We start from the raw sequence: 19202 nt of genomic DNA, 5'->3' as shown, positions 1-19202 counted from the left end.
TTTTTATTTTAATTTCTTTTAAAAAAATTACTTATATCTTCAAAACATAATCTTAGCAAATCAAATCTTTATTTTTATTTTTTATATGATGTTTATTAAATTATTTTTTTAAGTGTATTATTTTTATAATAAATATCAAAATTTTAGGGTACAAAACATTCAAAAGAACTTTTTCCTAACACTCTCTTTGTGTAAGTTGTTTTGCTACTTTGAACTATTTGTATTGTATTTTTAATTATTCCTTTTTCAATAACAAAAATATTTAAACTTATGACTGCATAAAACATCAGTTTTACAAGCCCCCTTTTATTTTCATTATTGAAAAGTTCATTGTAGTTTGACTTATGTAATGGGAATAGTAATGAAGGACAAGAATAGTTGCAACTAATTTGGTGAAATTGATTGTCAGTACACCCTACACCAAATAGTTTATTTTCTTCTCCAATGAATTATAATATAAGTTTAACTCTTCAAAGTGATTTTTAGAATCAATCAATATTGTTAGTACGGGTTTTCTTCTGTAATGAATAATGAGTTTAGCTGAAGTCGACACTGACAAAAGAGGGTCGCTGCTCCAAGTCCACATGCATTATGCCCAAGTGAAAGCCACGCAAATTGTCTAGTGAAAGAGATGAGTGAATTGCAAGAGGCCCACTCAACATTTTCAGGAAGCCTCTCATCATGAATTTCTATATATACAAGTGTGTAATCTATTTGGACAAGCACTCATTGATCATACCATTCCAATGGATTTCTTGGTTTGGAGTGTGATGATAAGCCTTTTGGTCTGAATCTCTCTTCTTCACTACTATTATAAGTGTTGACAATTGGCTATATGTAGTGATTTAATTGTTGTCATTAATGGCAAGACATGATGTACATACGTGTAGTAAACCTGAGAAATAAAGATACTTAGCTTTTGGTACTTAGAAAATTATCTAAGTATGAAATTGGTTTAGAATAGTACATTGTTTTATATGTAAAATGTTTTTGACGCCATATTATGACTAGCAAAGTTAGATGGAGATAGTATACATATTGATGATGATGTGTATAACCTCAGACATCTATACAGATATTACAGAAAAGAGATATTAATGTTTTACTACTGAAACAGAACAATGAAATTAAAGGAAAGGAATTATTTTGTTTACAAAATAATTACTTGACCAATTAGGGTTGACATCCTAGATGTTTACTCTAAGTTGGAAAAGTATAATACGGTCTTAGCCAACCTAGTAGCAATTTGTGAAAAGGCATGGTATTTATGTGAAGGATATATTGTGAAAAGAAGTGTGCAATTGTATTGTAATAAGTGATATGCAAACTTTTTTGTGAAGAAATATATGTGAAGTTTTGAGAACCTAATTTTGTGATCCAAGATCAAGCTAAGGTTAGAGATCAATCAAGAAAGAAGATACAACACCTTTGAGTAGTGAGCTCTTCTTGTAATTAAAAGTGCATGTTTGGGTAGTGAGCTCTTCTTGCATCTATTGTACTACAACTTCTAATAGGGTTTGAATCTCCTAACAAGGATTCAAAGTCTCCTAACATGGACTTTGTATACTAAATTTTCTCATTGACTCCTAACAGGGTCCATCCTCTAACAAGGAACATTTATATCAGTATATTATCTAGTGGGTATCATCCCCACCAAGGTTTTCCCTTAGCCAGGGTTTCCCTAGTTAACAAAACATGGTGTTATGAGTTCTCTTTATCCATGGTTAATAGTACTATTCAACATTACTTGTTTACTTTCTTATGCATGGTTCAAAGTAATTAATAACATCTAGTTGGCAAAAAAAAATTGTAGAATACTAGTTCACCCCACCCCCCCTCTTAGTACTCCCTATTTCTAGAAATTGGTAGCAAAGCACAGTTACTCACAAGAGGCTTAACAACTTGAGTAAGATCCCTATGGATATGGAATAGTTGATGAAGAACCCTAAAGAAGCACTTGAAAAAATTGATCTCCTTACTGAAGAAAGAGATAAGCTAAAAGATAGATATGAAGACTCCAAAGTATACATTGGAAAATTGAAGGATAAGGTTGAACATCTCAAATATAAGCTTGAATCTACTAGATCTAAAACTAGTGATGATGATTATTCAAAACTGAAAATATAGTACAAGATCTTGAAGCATGAATTGAAGATTACCAATTTAAAGATGAGTCTGAAGAATGATATTTGATTTGAAGACTAAAAATTTAGATCTTAGGGCAAGTATGACGAAGAAGACATCTAAATTTGAAATATTGAAAGAAGAGCATGAGGAACTTCATAAGTACAATAGTATTGTGAAAGGTGAACTAACTTAGTGCAAGCAAAAACTTCAAAAGCATTACACTAGCAAAGAAAAGCTTGATGACTCTATGTCAATACAAAGACCTACCTATGATAAAAACTAGTTTTCATTATCTATTTAGCATGTCTTCAAAGAAACCTGAAAGTAAATCAGATTTGAAAGAGAAAGATAAATCTGATGATAAGATTGAATCAAGTCAATCTTCTAATAAATCCAAAGAAGTTGGACAAGAGAAGGAAAGTATGAATTGGATGAGCCTAAGCAAGTGGAACCTCCTAAGGAAACCATGTATGAATTTAGAGGTAAATTTTTTTCATGTAATACAATAGGTCATATGAAAAGAGATTGTACAAATAAATCATTTAATCATGTTACAAAATTTTATTGTCATAATTGTCATGGTATTGGTTATAATACAATTGACTTTAGGAAACCTAAATATGACAATGATAAAAGAAATAGTAGAATGTCTAGAAACACTAACCGTACAAATCTAGAGGAAGATCTAATAAAGGAAATATGAAGAAAGGAAGTAGATCATGGGTTATAAGTGTAACAACTTTGGACACATACCTTGAAATTGTCAAGCACCTATTGATCAAAAAATCCTAGAAGCAGAACCCCAATATTTGATTTATGCAACAACTTCATACATACAATGAAATAATGCAGACTGGATGGAAGCAATAATGAAAGAAACTTTGGAAATGATAGAAGAAATCATGGAAGAAACTTTGGAAATAGAAGAAATCATGGAAGGAACTTCAAAAATAATAGAAGGAATCATGAGAATAACTCTGGAACTAAGAAAGATAATGAAGAAAAAACAAATATAGTTATTGAACTTCAAGAAGAACTCAACGAAGCATTTGTAAAGGGATTAGATATTTTAGAAGAAAAATTAGATGCTGGTGAGAGAGGAAAATCAAAGTTAGTCATTGAGTTTGATTTAATGAAGTTGAATTAAGCTTGTTTATAGCACCAGAATTGGAAATTTCATTTAGAGATCAAGCTACTCATATCAAGGTTGAGGGAAGATGTATCTTGATGAGTTTAAACTATAGTTAAGATCACTTGCAATTTGGAGCTTATTGAAACAAGTTAGGAAGGAAATAAGAGCTACTATTCGAATAGAGAAAGTCTACTCTATGATAGAAGATGAAATCTATGTTTCTATAGAAAATTTCATGAAGAAAAGTTTTGTGGAGCATTTTCATGATGAAAGAAAGCTATGGTGAACCTTGGATAGCATTAGAAGATCGGACAATTGACCTTTAATAGATATTCGATTTCAGAGTGAAATAAACAACTTTTTTGATTGAGTTATGTAATTAATGCAAGTTCTAGATGCATAAAAGGAGTGCGAACTTGATTATTTCTAAATTGCAATCATCTGAGAATCTTAGAGCACCTAGAAGCAATTTGAAAAAAGTGATTTTGAGAAAAACCCTACTCTAAAAAAGGTATTTTATCATTTTGTGCATAGAAATTCTTTGATAATTTTATTTTTGGTGTAAACATGGATATGTTAGTTGTTTAGAATGTTGATAATATTGAGAGACCCAAATTAAAGGTTGTTCCATTGAAACCCCTAAAGGAAACCCCTGATTTGGCCTTATCAATTACTCTGAACAAAGTAGTGTTATTATAAGATGTAGGAAGCTATCTATGTAGTAAGTTTGAATCCATTGGAAGTGAGTTTATGAATAAAGATATAGAAATTTTTTTCAATCATGATATGACTATTAAGCCCAAATATGAGCATCTAAAAGACTTAGACTTAGTCAAATATCATTTCTACTATGATCTTGATAGTGTAGAATGGACATAGATCATATTAAGCAGAATTCATAATGGAAAGATTTGGATAGGAGACAATATAGTTGACATCTCTACCAAACTTATTCATGAGGTCACTGATATTAGCAAACAAAGAAGTTTACCTATTAGTGATAAAAAAGTTAAGAAGAAGGTTGAAAGTTACACTAAGGTAGTTTACAAAGGTATAGCAATTGTGATTAGCACCATCAGACAAGATGATGTAAGATTCTTGAGTAGAATCATTGTAGATTCTATTTATGCAAGTTCTAAAAGTGATGAGTTGTTAGTGGGCTTCATTTATGCACCTTATAAGATATGTGTTGAGAAAGAACAAGTGAATTTGAGTGAAATTCTAAGAGTAAAACTTATTGGAAGCTTAGAAAAGATTAAGAGAACTAAGAATGGTGTATTTATTCCAATCTTTGATTAATCATATTTTCTTTCATGTACTCAAGAGATTTCTATTTTTATTAGTTATTGATATTATGAGCAGTGAAAGATGCACTATGGACAAGATAACAGATATATGTAGAAGGTATCCAATAGAGAAAATCTTGGATAGCAAAATTTTTATCATAAGAATATTTCATAATGAGATGAAACAAAGATATAGAATGGCCCCTACAATTGTCGACAGATTTAAGAATGAGATATATTTTATGGTGGATAATGAATTTTAACTATATTGAAGTAGTAGAACCTTAGGAAACATTTCTTGAGCCCCTAGGTTATGAATTGAGTGATGATATAGCTATTAGCTATATTGATTTATTGTTGAAATCTAATATTGATCAAGCATCATACAAATTTGCAATGTATGAGAAGATAGCCTAGTCAACCTACCAAGCATCATTACAAAAGGCATCTCATAAGAAGATTGCATTTGTAATGAAGAAAGCACTATTGGAGGCTGATATTTTAGAAGAAGAATAAAAAATAGTAAGAAGAACTATCTCTGAAATGAAACAAACTAGTGAACAAGGCATAATGTATGTGACACCTTTGTCAATTGGCCAAGCATCTGGTGTATCTATTATAGAAGCTCCTATAGAACAGAGTATTCCATATGTTGTTGTATTAGTCAAACAACCAAGTGGATATAAAAGGTAGTCAAAGAGAATCAAGAAACAAGCTACTAGACCAAAAAAGAGAAAGAAGATATTGTTGACAATTGAGGACTCTAGTGATGAAGAAGAAGAAGAGGAACCAAAAGACAAACAACTAGAGAAAGTCATTGCTTCTAAGAAGTTAGCAATTAAAATAAGGAAACCATGGAAATCTAAGATAGAGAACATTAAAAAAACCATTGTTACTGAAGGAAACTTTGTACAGATGAACAAGTTCTGTAATTTGTACAATGATATTGAGAAGGAACAAATTGATATATGCACTGTGAGATGTAATTCTAAATAACTTGAAAATCGAGAGTATTAAAGGCTTTGTAAATCAAAAAGTATATGATAGAATTATAGAAAAGAAGGTACCAGTTCATGAAGAAGACATGGAATTTTGAAATTCAATGCTAAGAACTATGTGTCAGATAGATGATGAAGATGAAATCAAGAAAGTGATGAAGAAACTAGCACCTTACTTGCGAAGTAAGATGAGGCCATTTTTATCAATGGGAGGGGAAAAGAATGTTATAAGAAGTGAAACCACAATAACCATCAATCAAATGATGAGTGAGTCAAAGGAAGAACCTACTACTGTACAGAGAAAACCTTGAAAGTATCAATAAGTGGTGATATTGTGTAGATTGATTAGACAAATGTTACTATTAACATTAATGAAGATCCACTCAATTAGTCTGAGCCCCATTTTGAAGATATTCAGGATTTGCTAAAACTGATTAAAGAAGAGAAAAGATAGATAAAAGAAGAAAAGAAGAAGATTGAAGAAGTCAAGCTGAAATTGCTTGAAGAAGAAAAGAAGTAGAAAGAAGATGAAAAGAGGAGAGAAGAAGAAAAAGAGAAAAAGTTGGAAGAAGAAAAGAAAGAAAGAAAGAGAAAAGGAAGAAAGAGAAAATAAAGTAAGATAAGAGAAGGAAGAAGTAGAGAGAAGATCAAAGAAGGTAGCAGAGGAGAAACAAAAGGAAGATGAGGTGAAAGCATCTAGATCATCCTCTCCTATATCTCTTGCAAACCTTATACGTGATGATGATGATCAATCTAACTTGATCTCATCCTTGACAAAATTGTTTGAGAAAAAGAAAAAGGTGAAAAGTCTGTAGAGAGCACTAATGGAGGTGACTGATAAATTACACAGCACCCTCACAATCAAAAACATTGAAGCAAATCCTAAATAGAGAGCACAAGTAGTTGTGAAATCATTTGATGATAATTTATAAATTTGTTGAATTTTTTTGAGTCTAAGGCTCAAGTTTCACATGATATTAATCTTTTTAGTACCATTTGTCAAAATATTTAGAATGATTTGCTAAGTCTTAATACTTGTATCAAGGAACTCCAAAGATGTCAACAAGTTGGCAAGGTATTGTACATCAAATGTACTTTATCTCATATGTTGACCAAAGAGTTGGATAGAAGGATTCAAGGGAAGGTAAGTGAGTTGGAAGCTCTAACTAGTTAGATACAATAACCCTCTCACAGATTTGATGAGCTGGAAGAACAAGTTGTTGGTGTTCATTCAGACATCAAGAAACTAGAACTTGAAAAAGATCTAATTGTGAGAAGACTATTATAATTTAGAGAATCTATTGCTCTAAAACTATCAGTAGTTGAAAGACAATTGGAAGAATGCGTCAAAGCTAAAGACACTTATGCAAACTTCACCTACTCCAACCTTAATGTAGTTGAGATTGCATTATATGCCTTATGTGAAATGCTCACCACTACTGAAGTAGCAAAGGACACAAATGAGAAAGGTATGAATAGTTTGAAGCTGAATTTTGATGATTATATGAATATTTTAATAGCTTAAGGTAGTGAGATAGTGTTTTGACAGTAGTCAGGAAACCTTTTTGACAGTTTTTTAACTTTCTAACCTTTTTCATTGATGTCAAAGGGGGAGAAGTTGCAGAAGAAAATTGTGTAGTAGGTTATGGATGTAGCAATCATATCATAAGAGGGAGAAATTAAGCAATTGAGCATTTTTAATATGAAGTATATGTAATGTAATAGATGATAAGTATTATAAGTTTTTGTTAAGGTTTTGTCACTTAGCCAATTTTCCTTACTTTGTTGCCATCAATAGCAAAGGGGGAGATTGTTAAAAATTGGCTATATGTAGTCATGTAATTGTTGTCTTTAATAGAAACACATAATGTACATACTTGTAGTAAACCTTAGAAATAAAGATACTTAGCTTTTTGTACTCAGAAAATTATCTAAATATGAAATTGGTTTATAGTAGTACATTGTTTTCTATGTAAAATATTTTTGAAATCATATTTTGACTAGCAAAGTTAGTGGAGATAGTATACATGTCAATGATGATGTGTATAACCTTAGACATCAATACGAAAAGTATGGAAAAGAGATATTCATGTTTTACCAATGAAACAAAATAGTGGAATTAAAGGAAAGGAAGTTTTTGCTTACAAAATAATTACTTGACCAATTAGGGCTAACATCCTAGATCTTTACTCTAAATTGGAAATGTATATTTTGGTCTTAGCTAACCTAGAAACAATTTGTGAAAAGGCATGGTATTTATGCAAAGGACATCTTGCAAAATGAACTGTGCAATTGTATTGTAATAAGTGATATGTGAACTTTTTTGTGAAGCGATATATATGAAGCTTTGAGAACCTAATTTTGTGATCCAAGATGGAGTTGAGGTCAGATATCATTCAAGAAAGAAGATACAACTCCTATATACTTAAAGACTAATTACTTGTTTGGGCAATCAACTCTTCTTGTAATTGGAAGTGCATGTTTGTGCAATGAGGTCTTCCTGCATCAATTGTACAACTCCTAAAAGGGTTGGAATCTCCTAATAGGGATTCAAAGTCTTCTAATAGGGACTCTCTATACTAAATTTTCTCATTAAATCCTAACAAGGTCCATCCTCTAAAAAGGAACATATATATCAGTATATTATCTAGTGGGTATCATCTCCACTGGGGTTTTCCCTTGGCTAGGGTTTTCCTAGTTAACAAAATATGGTGTTATGAGTTCTCTTTATACATGGTTATTAGTACTGTTCAACATTACTTGTTTACTTTCTTATGCATGGTTCAAAGTAATTAATAATATCTAGTTGGTGACAAAATTTTGTAGAATATTAATTCACCCCCCCCCCTCCCCCACCCCACCCTGCCTCTTAGTATTCCATATTTCTAATAGTAAGGAGAGTGATTGTCCTCACAATCATCTAAAGAGTTAGATGAATAAACACGTTTAATAACTAGGGTATCTAGTGGAATTAAGCTTGCAATGGCCAAAGAGGTGCTTCTCTAGGGAGGTTTTTTGAGCATGATTTCATGAAACCCTACTAATCTTCATAAAGCAATCAAAAGCCTTGTTGAGCATATATCATGCCATCCAAATAGGATATTGTATCAATTTCTTTCAAAAAAATATTATAGTTTTATTGAATCTAAGAGTAGTTGTTGAATGAAACTTTTAGTAGGTTTATCCATATTTGAGATCACACTATATCATCTATCAAGATTTATTTAAGGTTGTCTTCATTCAAACAGCTTAAACATCACACATCAAGCTTCATTCCAATACTAAAAGTGTTAAATTGTAAGAATTTTTTTTAGGAAAAAATTCACCCAAGACCAAGGAACTCAAGCACAAGCAAAACAGTAGACCAAAAGAGTATGATTAGAATAATGATAGGATATTCCATTCAATGTAATTGATATGAATTGATACAATAGTACACAAGAGGTGCCTATATATAAAGGCCTCTAAGATGCATCTAGAATGTCTAAGAATTAGCCATATGATAAGGCTCATAACTAAGCACATGTCCACTAGGAATGTGTTATCCTCCATTAAGCGCAAGAGTTAGTGTGATGATGAGAGGATAAGCCTACAAAGGTGTAGCACACAAAATTATGTTGTAGACACCATGTACTAAATTAACAGTGCTAATAATTATGTTGTCTACATTACAACTCAATTAATTATACAAACTCTGGTATTGTAGACACCATGTGCTAAATTAGAATTGCTTACTCTAGTGTTATCAACATGACAACGCATAAGAGTATGCAAACTCCTAAGTGTCTCACAAAAGAAATAATAAAATAATGCATTGATCTAAGTAAACTTAACTAAGTGTAAATTGTAAATAATTATTTACACCAACACCTCCCCTTAAGTGCAACTTAGGGGAATGCACTTAAGCTTACAAAAACTAGAATGAAATGCAAGATAGCTCCCAGCTCCTAGGCCATATTAGGTACCCATGTATATAATGCAATGCAATCTCTCATAAATTGGAGAAAGAGGGAAAACCTCATGGGAAAAACCCTCCCCCAAAAAAAGAGATTAAAAAATAGGATGCATGGATGGATGGAGTAATCAAGACCCCCCCCCCCCCCATTATGGCATACATTAAGTATATACAATAGAGAATTAGGAGAAGGAAAAAACCCCATAAAAGGAAAAAGTGCCCCCATAAAAGAGAAGGTAGTCCCCCCATAAAAGGTATGTAGTCCCCCACCAAATGTAGTGTGTTGATTAGTAGTAGATACTCCAATGTAGAAGCTAATCCAAGAATGCTAAATAATATTCCTCCCCATTAGAAGAAACAATGGAAAAGGTACAAATGAGATGCTTCTCCTATGTGCAGAAAGAATCTTGATGATGAATGGTGTCTCTAAAACCTACTCAGTTGTCCTTGTGTTGAAATTGATTGTCACCCCTTCCAATACTACTAAAAAAATGAGTGGAGATCTAGCAAGGATGAATGTAGAACCTATGTCAAAGAACCACCTATCTCCTTGAATGATAAAGAGATCTCCTACAACTATTGTTCATAAGGATCCACAATCCTATCAACCTATGAAGATCAATCATGTAGAGAATGGACAAGAGAGTTGAGGTGATCGCTCACAACAACTAAAGAAAGATAGTCATCATCAAAGAGAAGATGTATATCATCAATGATGTCTCCCAAATCTGCTATGTGTGACTCCACAAACAAACCTGAAATATCTATCAAGAAGTCATCCACTAATGCTATAGTTGGAAGACAAGGTGTACCTTGCTATTCTGGACCTGTCATTGTGGCTATGGATGAAGTATTTGCATCAACAAAGAGAAGAAAAATATCATCGATGATGTCTCCCACATTTTCAATGTGAGTCTCCACAAATATAGCTATAATATCTGAAAGGAAGTCATCCCATAAAGCTGAAGTAGGAAGACATTGTTTCCTACTACACTGAATTAGAAGCATCTATGGCTAGAACTAGAATAGTAGTAACAATAGGAGCATCTGGAGGTGAAGGAACCATAGCTAAAGTGACTAATGATTGAATTTCTTCTAGAAAAGGAGGAACTATTAGATCTCCATATTCTTTCCAAAGAGCCATCCACATATCATAAGGGTGAATGATCTTTTTAATGATAGCCCAACAATCTAAACTAATATTCAATATTATGATATCCAAAAGTTTGTTAATAGGTGATTATTCCTCAGTGTTAGAGATCAGTTCATTGGAACATAAATAAGGAAATACTTCCTTATGCTTGCTTCTTAGATGATCAATGATTAATGCACTTCATTTGTGATAGTTTCATTTCATCAATGAGGGTCTAATTCATTGACATGTGCAACAAAACTTCTTTACGAGATCAATAAATGTATGCACCCCCCAAAATGTGATAAATAATCAAAGAAACCCCACCCTAATGGATGATTTAGGAATTTTATCATCACTTGCCAATTTAGGGCCTATTTCTAAAAGTAGTATTTCTATCCACACAAGCTTATAATCTAATTATAGATCTAGAAAGTAGACAAAAAATTATGTACTTTCAAAAAAATAGAACCTAATTGTGTGTCCAAATGAGCCCATACTAAACATTTGAAGTGGCAAAAATTAGGATTTGTGAGCTGTAGAAATAGTTAGGGACAAAGATCTCACACCACCTGTACCAATATGTAGATCGCAAAATTCTACTCCAAAACAAAACAAAAAAATGTTCGAAAAAATGAGTCCCTATGAGGGAGATATCATTGTTTGAATATCACCTCCATTATTATTTTTCTTGAATCATCATTGTTGCACCTCCAAAAATCAAATGACTCTAAGTTTCACCTCAGATGTCCAATTTTGGTGAAACCAAAGTTGATATGGGGGTTTTTTGACCTTCTAAATATGATGTGAATATCTAATTTGCACTAGCAAGCTCCAATCTTGTCCTATAAAAAATATCTCCTCTACAGGCCTAATGGCCAAAAATTTTCCAAACAAAATACACAAATCTCAAAAATAATGCAGAGAAATTGCAACGACTAAAATAATAAAATATGCAAATCTAAAATTTAAATTCAGAGCTCTGAAATGATCATACCAAATTCTGCAAATCGGGCCTTTGGGTGTTAGTTTGCAAAAAAAAAAATTGCAACACATAGGAAAATTTATAGTCAAAATTCACTGTATCAATGCTTTAGATGCAATGGTGAACACTCCCAATATATGCGAATACTTTGGATCTGGGTCAAGGTGGTGAAGCAAGAATGGTCTCGAATGGTTATGTGAAGAGAAATTCCCCAAGCTCTGATATCGTGTAAGAATTTCCTTAGGGAAATTTTCACCCAAGACCAAGGAACTCAAGCACAAGCACAATAGTAGGCCAAAAGAGTATGATCTGAATAATAATATGATATTCTATTCAATTTAATTGATATGAATTGATACAATAGTACACTAGAGATGCCTCTATATAAAAGCCTCTAAGATGCATCTATAATGTCTATGATTGAGCCATATGATAAGGCTCACAACTAAGCACATGTCCACTAGGAATGTGTTATCCTCCATTAAGCATAGGAGTTGGTGTGACGATGAGAGGATAAGCCTACAAAGGTGTAGCACACAAAATTATGTTGTAGACACCATGTGTTAAATTAAGAGTGCTAATAACTATGTTGTCTACATGACAACTCAATTAATTATGCAAACTCTAGTGTTGTAGACACCATGTGCTAAATTAGAGTTGCTTACTCTAGTGTTGCCAACATGACAACTCATAAGAGTATGTGAACCCCTAAGTGTCTCACTAGAGAAATAATAAAATAATGCATACTAATAAAATAATGCATTGACCTAAGTAAACTTAAGTAAGTGTAAATATTAAATACTTATTTAGACCAACATAAATAATCAAAGTTGACTTATTTTTTCTAAATTTTATATTCTCCTTAGTATGTGATATTTAAGGGTGGTTGTCTTCATTCTAATAATAGCAATGTGATTCAAGACATTGATGATATAAAAATATTGATAATAATAATGTGATTCAAGACATTGAAGATATGAAAATTTAGAATACATTGATAATACACTAATAAACTGAGAGTACAATGAATCAAGACATTGATGATATAAAAATATAGCATAAACTGATAAGTGGGTGTCTAATTCTTTTGGCTCCTCAAATATTTCTCTCGAAGAACTAATTAGATCCAACTTTGGTGAAGGTTATAGATGTTATTAATTTTAAAGCAGTTACTCAAGCAATCCAAGAGGCCTTTCAATGAAACAAATTGATATATTGTAGTGTCCCTCCCATTTGACTTCTATAAGTCATCTTGATGGATGTAACCTTGTTGATCTTTCATTATGAAGGGATCATGATTGGGACCATGAGTGGTCGACACCCTTGAGGTGATTTGGATTTATGTTCTATATTAGTTGATTTGATTACGCTTATGGCTGATTTATTACATCATGATGTGATTTATGGTTCACTAAGGTTTAAGCCAGTGGTTACCAAGATTGGTGTTGCATCATGATGTTATTCTGTGATTACCCTAAGATGTGTGCAGAGATTGTACTATGTACTATTTCCATGCTACAATGGACTAGGTACCTATGACAGTGATTAGTCACATTTATGACCATGTTCACTTATGTGTTTTAAGTGCCTTTTTATGTTGTTTAAACAACTATTATTAATTGCTTAAATAATTAGAAATGGATTGTCCACGTTGGATTCATTGGTTTTGTATTGTAGACATTTTCCTTGTTATATTTTAATCTGAGTGATGCGTGTAACTCATGTTATGTTTTCTTTAGAGATGACCCAAGGGTCAGATGTCATACCTTGATTTTAGTATCATAGATGTTAGACTACTATGTTTTTCAATTGATCATATTGCATGATGATGCTATTTTGAGATGACAGTGTGCTTTATGATGATATCTGGTTATCTCGTATTTGGACATATCTCTGATCATGTTATGCGATGGATTTAATTCTATGTTTATTTACTGCATTCCTGCATTATTATGCTTTCTGGGAATGTGAGTGATGTAAATAGATTATTTCAATATAATTAAATAAATGGTTAAATTAGGTGATTTAATGCATTTATTGCTTTGGCTATGTTATTATATGCAATTGCACTTTATCATGTTGTTTAGTGTGCAAGATTTATATGCCTAGCAGTGGCATATGTAGGTAGTGATTCAGCCATTTATATTTTACCAATGTTGTCCTTATATGGTTGACGTATCCTTATTTTAATTTTTTAATCAATCCTTTCAGTGATTATAAAATCTGAACTCATTTGTATTATGTGATTAGACCAATGAGCATGTCTGTACATTTAAAGGTTTGCATTGTCGTGAAATTTGTTAGGGAAATTTTTGTGTTTTTGATTTTTCAGGCTTTTATTTTTATTAAATTTAATTTCTAGCTGCTTTTCCATAGATGAATTCATATTACTAGGAATAACCTATTTTCGTTTGGTTTGATTCAAAGTATAACTAGGTTGGCTATTTAATTGCCCTAATTGTTCATTCACTTGAAAAGTGAATAAATATCCAAAAAGGAATTTAATTCCTCACATTTCACTTTTGAATTAGAAAGTTTGAGAGTAAAACCCAAAATCCTCTTCAAGAGGATTTTTTTTTTTTTTTTTTTGAGAGCTACAAGCATGAGATCATTGCAAGGTTTAATTCATTGGATCTAGGTTAGTGAGACCTTGGATTGTCGCAGTTTCTAGCTACTTTTGCAAGGTTTTTATTTTATGGTTTTGATTCCTATTTTACCCTTTTGGCTATGAGGTAGGGTTCTCCTATTTTGTTTTTGTCTCTCCATTTTAGCTTTTATTTTTTGTAGTCATTTGTTAGGAGGCTGAGAAGTAGTGTTCCCCTCTATTGCTTGGTTGGTTGAGTATGAATATTTTTCCTATTTTCGGGATGAGGGTTTGGAGTTTCGCATAGTTATGTTGGCTTTTTTTTTAATACAATCTCCAAACTCGATTACTCTTGGTTTTTTGGGTTTTTTGTGCCCAAAGACCAAATGGGTTTTAATTTCAAAGTTTTTCCAATTTTTGGTGTTTTACCTCATTTTGTGTGTTGCCCTATTTTGTCAAGTTTTCTTGGCATGATGTTGGTCATGGACTTGGATTGTCTATAGGATGCTAGTCAAATTATTATTTGTCTTTATGTTGCATTGGGATGTGTGTCACATCTATACTCCCAACTTTGTGTTCAGTTGAGTTATTTTATACCTATTGTTATGATTTCTTTTGGACCTTCATTCTTGTTTCATAGACACTAGGATTTACATAGAATCCATGCTCTCAGATTGAGGCTAGTTGAGCGAGTTCATAATGTTTGGTCTTGTTGCATCATTGGGATTCATGTAGAATCCATACTCCTAGATTGAGGCCAGTCAAGAGTGATTTCATGATGTATGGTTTTAATGTTCTTGAGATTTGTTTAGAATCTGTCCTTCTAAGTTGTGTTCAATTGAGTGTTATTTTGTATTGTGTTCTCATCCAATCCTTGTGTTATGATCTTCATGATGGTGGTGCACCACACACAAGTATGTGTCTATACATTTTTAAAGTGACTTGCAAGGCCCAATCTTCCATGGACTTGTCAAAAATTATGATCATTTGGGGTTGAGTTGGGAATTTGCATGCCTATGGAAACTCATCGTTGGATGAGCATGGGTAGGGTAGGGTATCATATGGAGGGGGCTTCTATCTCCACAAGCCCAGTTATTATTTCCTAAGGGTTAGCATGAAGAATTTTTAATTAAGTGATAATTAAATAAAATGTGTGAGTGGTAATAAAACTTAAGATAATAAAATGTGTGTGTGGGGCCCACCATTGAGGAGTTGAAATGCATGATCTGAGCTTGGGCTTGTCAATGCCAAGCGACTCTCCATGGTGTTAGCCCCTACTTAGTACTAGGACTTGTAGTTTATGAATTTTCTATGTGTTGGTTTCAGTCATCATACTACTTGGTGTGTGTGTGTTAGCCATGGATGTTTGCTTGTGTGTGTTTTTGGTTGGATCATTATCTCCATTAGCATGGTGGGAGTGGGCCTATGGGTTTTATGTTGTTGGGAGGCATAGCTACCCATACCACTACTAGGGACCAATGTATAGAGATGGTCTTTTGTCCTAGTGTGACCATTTCTAGATGTTTTCACTTGATACTTCGGGTTCCAGAGTATGCTTTCTTATGATTTATGCTTTTATTGGAATGCTTAGATATCATGTTTTGATTATGCTAGTTTATTGACACATTCTTATATTATGATGTTTAGCATATGATTAGATGATGTGAATTGCTTCATTGGCATATCTATTGCTTATTGGTTTAGCATGTTATATTTCCTATTCGTATGATGTTTATTATATGATAGATGATGTGGTTGACTTATTGGATTATCTAATTCTTTACTTTTAGCATGTTAAATTTACTTATTCTTATGTTGTAGCACATTTTAATAGTGACATCCTCATAAGATAATACTAACAATCTGGTTAGTAGTTTGGAATATTACACACAAGGGATGGCTAGGATCCACAATAGTCTTATGATGCTATTGATAGTTGGGAGGAACTGTGTACTTAGTTTGGTTGTTTAGTTATTGCAATGTTATTTCTATATATTGTCTATAAACTCTGATGTTTCTTTCAGTACATCTTTTTTACTAATGTGGTTTTAGATGGATAGATATTTCTCTTTCTTGTTCATGGAATCTTGTTGTTTATGCACTCAAGTGTTCATTCCTTGATCTATGTGGATCTAGTACTTTCTAGTGTGGAGGAACTTTATCCCTTGGATCTATTATCTTTATGTTTCTTGCTTGTTGTTCTAGGAATTCACATGAAATTATGCATCCTCGCGTGAGGATGAAAGATCTCACATGGTGTATTGGGTTTCTTCACGTGGTGGAGTAGTTCCTCACATGAAAGCCAACACCAATGTTGGGTGCTTGGCCTATTTGGCCAACCACTTCCTCATGCTGCATGGTACACATCCTCATGTAGAAAATAAGGGGCATCTCCATTGGTTTCTAGGGATCAATTTTTGGTGAATCTAGTATCCTTTGGGTTTACTTAAATTACCATGCTCTAATAGATTTTAGATTGTTTGTATTGTTGTCATTTTTTATTTTTGTTTCTTGTTGTGAGGGTGTCAGTTTGGGCAGTGGCATTCAGAGATTTGTTGGTTGTTGGGATGGTGGTTAAGTCTTTCATTATGATCTTTGTGATCCCTATATGATGTTATCATGTGCATTCATACTTATTAAAAAAAAATATCTTGGCTTGAATTGAATCCTTATTCCAAGGATCTCTGGGCAGGGCATTACATATACTTATTTCTAATGTTGGATTGACATGTTGAGGAAACTTGGAGACTTTAACTATTAAGGATATCGATCTAACATTTGGTACCAATTTATATGGAACAATTTACCCAAAACATGTAGCTCTTCTAATGCTAAAGAAACACAGCAAGGAACACCTTGTATCTATTGTCCTATTTGGATCTCTTGTCTCCATGGTAAGAAAATTTATATCATACAATGGGTACTTGGATTCATAGATTATACCAAGATTCTTGAGACACCCATCTTAGTTTTCTAGATTTTGAAATTAATTTTCTTATTTCATTGGTAGTATATATTTTATGGAAAAGATGTATATACAGCCACTAATATGTTTTTAAAGTCTTGGTCGAGTCATTGAAATATAAATTGATGCCACACAACATCACTGTGATTCTAGCTTGCCCTAGATTTGTGAAAACTCCTCTCTTGTTTATCATCATTTTCATTCCAGAATTATTCATTTAATGAAACTTACAATGCTTTGTATTAATATACCCTTTTTTAAAATTTAGCTAAAGATTAATTTGGGTATTTAAGTTGTTTAACTTTGGGTTGGTAGTAGATAAGAATGAAGAAGAAATTAAGCTAGTGAAGATTGTGAACATGTATTGATCCGATGGATATTTTCAGTGAAAATTGAAGTGTCTCATTTCTCTCCAAAAATCTGCACCATGAGAAAGATCTCGGCATCTTGATTCCAATGCAACTTGAACGGACAAAAATGGAATCCGAATGGAGAAGTTACACTCGGTCAAAGTTTTGGTCAACGGGCAGACCAGAGGGCTAGATAAGAGGCAAAATCAGACCATCTCGAAAGTGGTCAACAATGTATTTCAAAATAAAGAGCCTGATGAGAGCTTTCCAACGTTGTTCGTTTCGTTAAAAACGGAGCTCGTATGAAAAAGTTATGGCAATTTGAATTTTGGAGGCAAAAGTTTAAAATGGTGACATCAGCATGATGTCACAAAATCATAAAGAGAGGGAAAACATTCAAATTCAAATTAAAATGGATATTTAATTCGAATTAAAGGAATGAGATAATGGGAGTTGAACTCCTAACCATTGGCCTCCTAAAATTAAGGCCAACCAATGGGCTATTTATGGCATATGCAATATTAAGAGAAGAGTTGTTATCTATGCATAACAAATCCGCCCAATCTTAGTTAATTAAGGGTATTTGTTGAAAACAAACCCTTAATTTTGGTATGAGATCATAACAAAATAATGGTAAAAGGGGCAAATTCGAAAATATGTAATCAAAATAGGGGATTATGTTTGTTAATTGTTTTAGCCCATTTTTGGCTAAATTTGATGTATAAAATGGGGGTAGTAGGCTTTGGAAAGGCATTCAAGTGGTGAGAACAGGAGAATGTTTAAGAGATTTTTGAAGACTATTCTGCACGTCGAGGGCATGCTATGCTGATGTGTTTAAGGGAATAAGTCTTGGTGCATTTGTAATTGATTTTGGAGAATAATCGGATCGGTCGTACTCTATTGGAGCCGACCTGGAGACGTAGTCACATTTGTCGCGAACTCCGAAATCAAACTTTGTTTGCACTATCTTCTTCTCTTTCAATTCTATTTATTTCACCTTAAATTCTTAAGTTTTGATGCATAATTTCATTTATGTATGCATGTAATAAGACTTCCGCTAATTTGATTCTATTTAAGCATTCAATATTGCAATTAGTCTAGATCCGTTATTCAGATCATGTATAATCGGAAGAAAGCTAAAGATCCCAATGATGTGGTAAAATGGTTTTGGAAGGTGCCATGAAAGGGTCATTTCTTATTGTAAAGACCAATTCAATTTTCTAGGACTGTTGATCCCTACTACAACAAGATGATTTCTCTGAGCTGAGAGTTCAGGGAGATTTTTGTTGGAAACAGTTTTGTATTTTCCTTTTTAAGCCCTAACTATGCTAGCTTCAAATATCTATAGAAAAGCATTAATTAGGCACTATGGAAGAAACAATGGCTGCTAGCGAAGTTGGAAAATTTAAGTGGCCGATTTTTTCACTAATAATGACTTATCAAAATTGATACTTATTGTCAAGGTTTGTACTAAATGACCAACACATGAAAGAGACACTCTTTCTTCGATAACTAAGTTGTAGGTAATAGATATTATTCCCTAAAGATAATAAATTTGGTATGTTGTAAAGATATGAAAGTCAACTAATTATTTGTTGATTTTTCCATCTTTCTTGTATCCCTTCTATGTCTCATCTTTCCATTGATCTATATATATTTTCCTATGTATTTTTCTTCCATCCACTTAT

At 32.7% G+C, this 19202-nt stretch overlaps 1 pseudogene; it reads left to right on the top strand.

Annotated features, from left to right (window-relative positions):
* The first annotated feature begins 746 nt into the window (after positions 1 to 746).
* On the top strand, positions 747 to 18905 carry LOC149572225 (3-dehydrosphinganine reductase TSC10A-like; annotated as a pseudogene).
* The last annotated feature ends 297 nt before the right edge of the window (positions 18906 to 19202 follow it).

This window comes from Cupressus sempervirens, chromosome 2, assembly GCF_028749045.1.
Source record: "Cupressus sempervirens isolate cs-2001-9-10 chromosome 2, ASM2874904v1, whole genome shotgun sequence".
Lineage (NCBI taxonomy): Eukaryota > Viridiplantae > Streptophyta > Pinopsida > Cupressales > Cupressaceae > Cupressus > Cupressus sempervirens.
The sequence above is the reverse complement of the archived record's forward strand: the minus strand, read 5'-3'. Positions and strand labels throughout refer to the sequence as shown.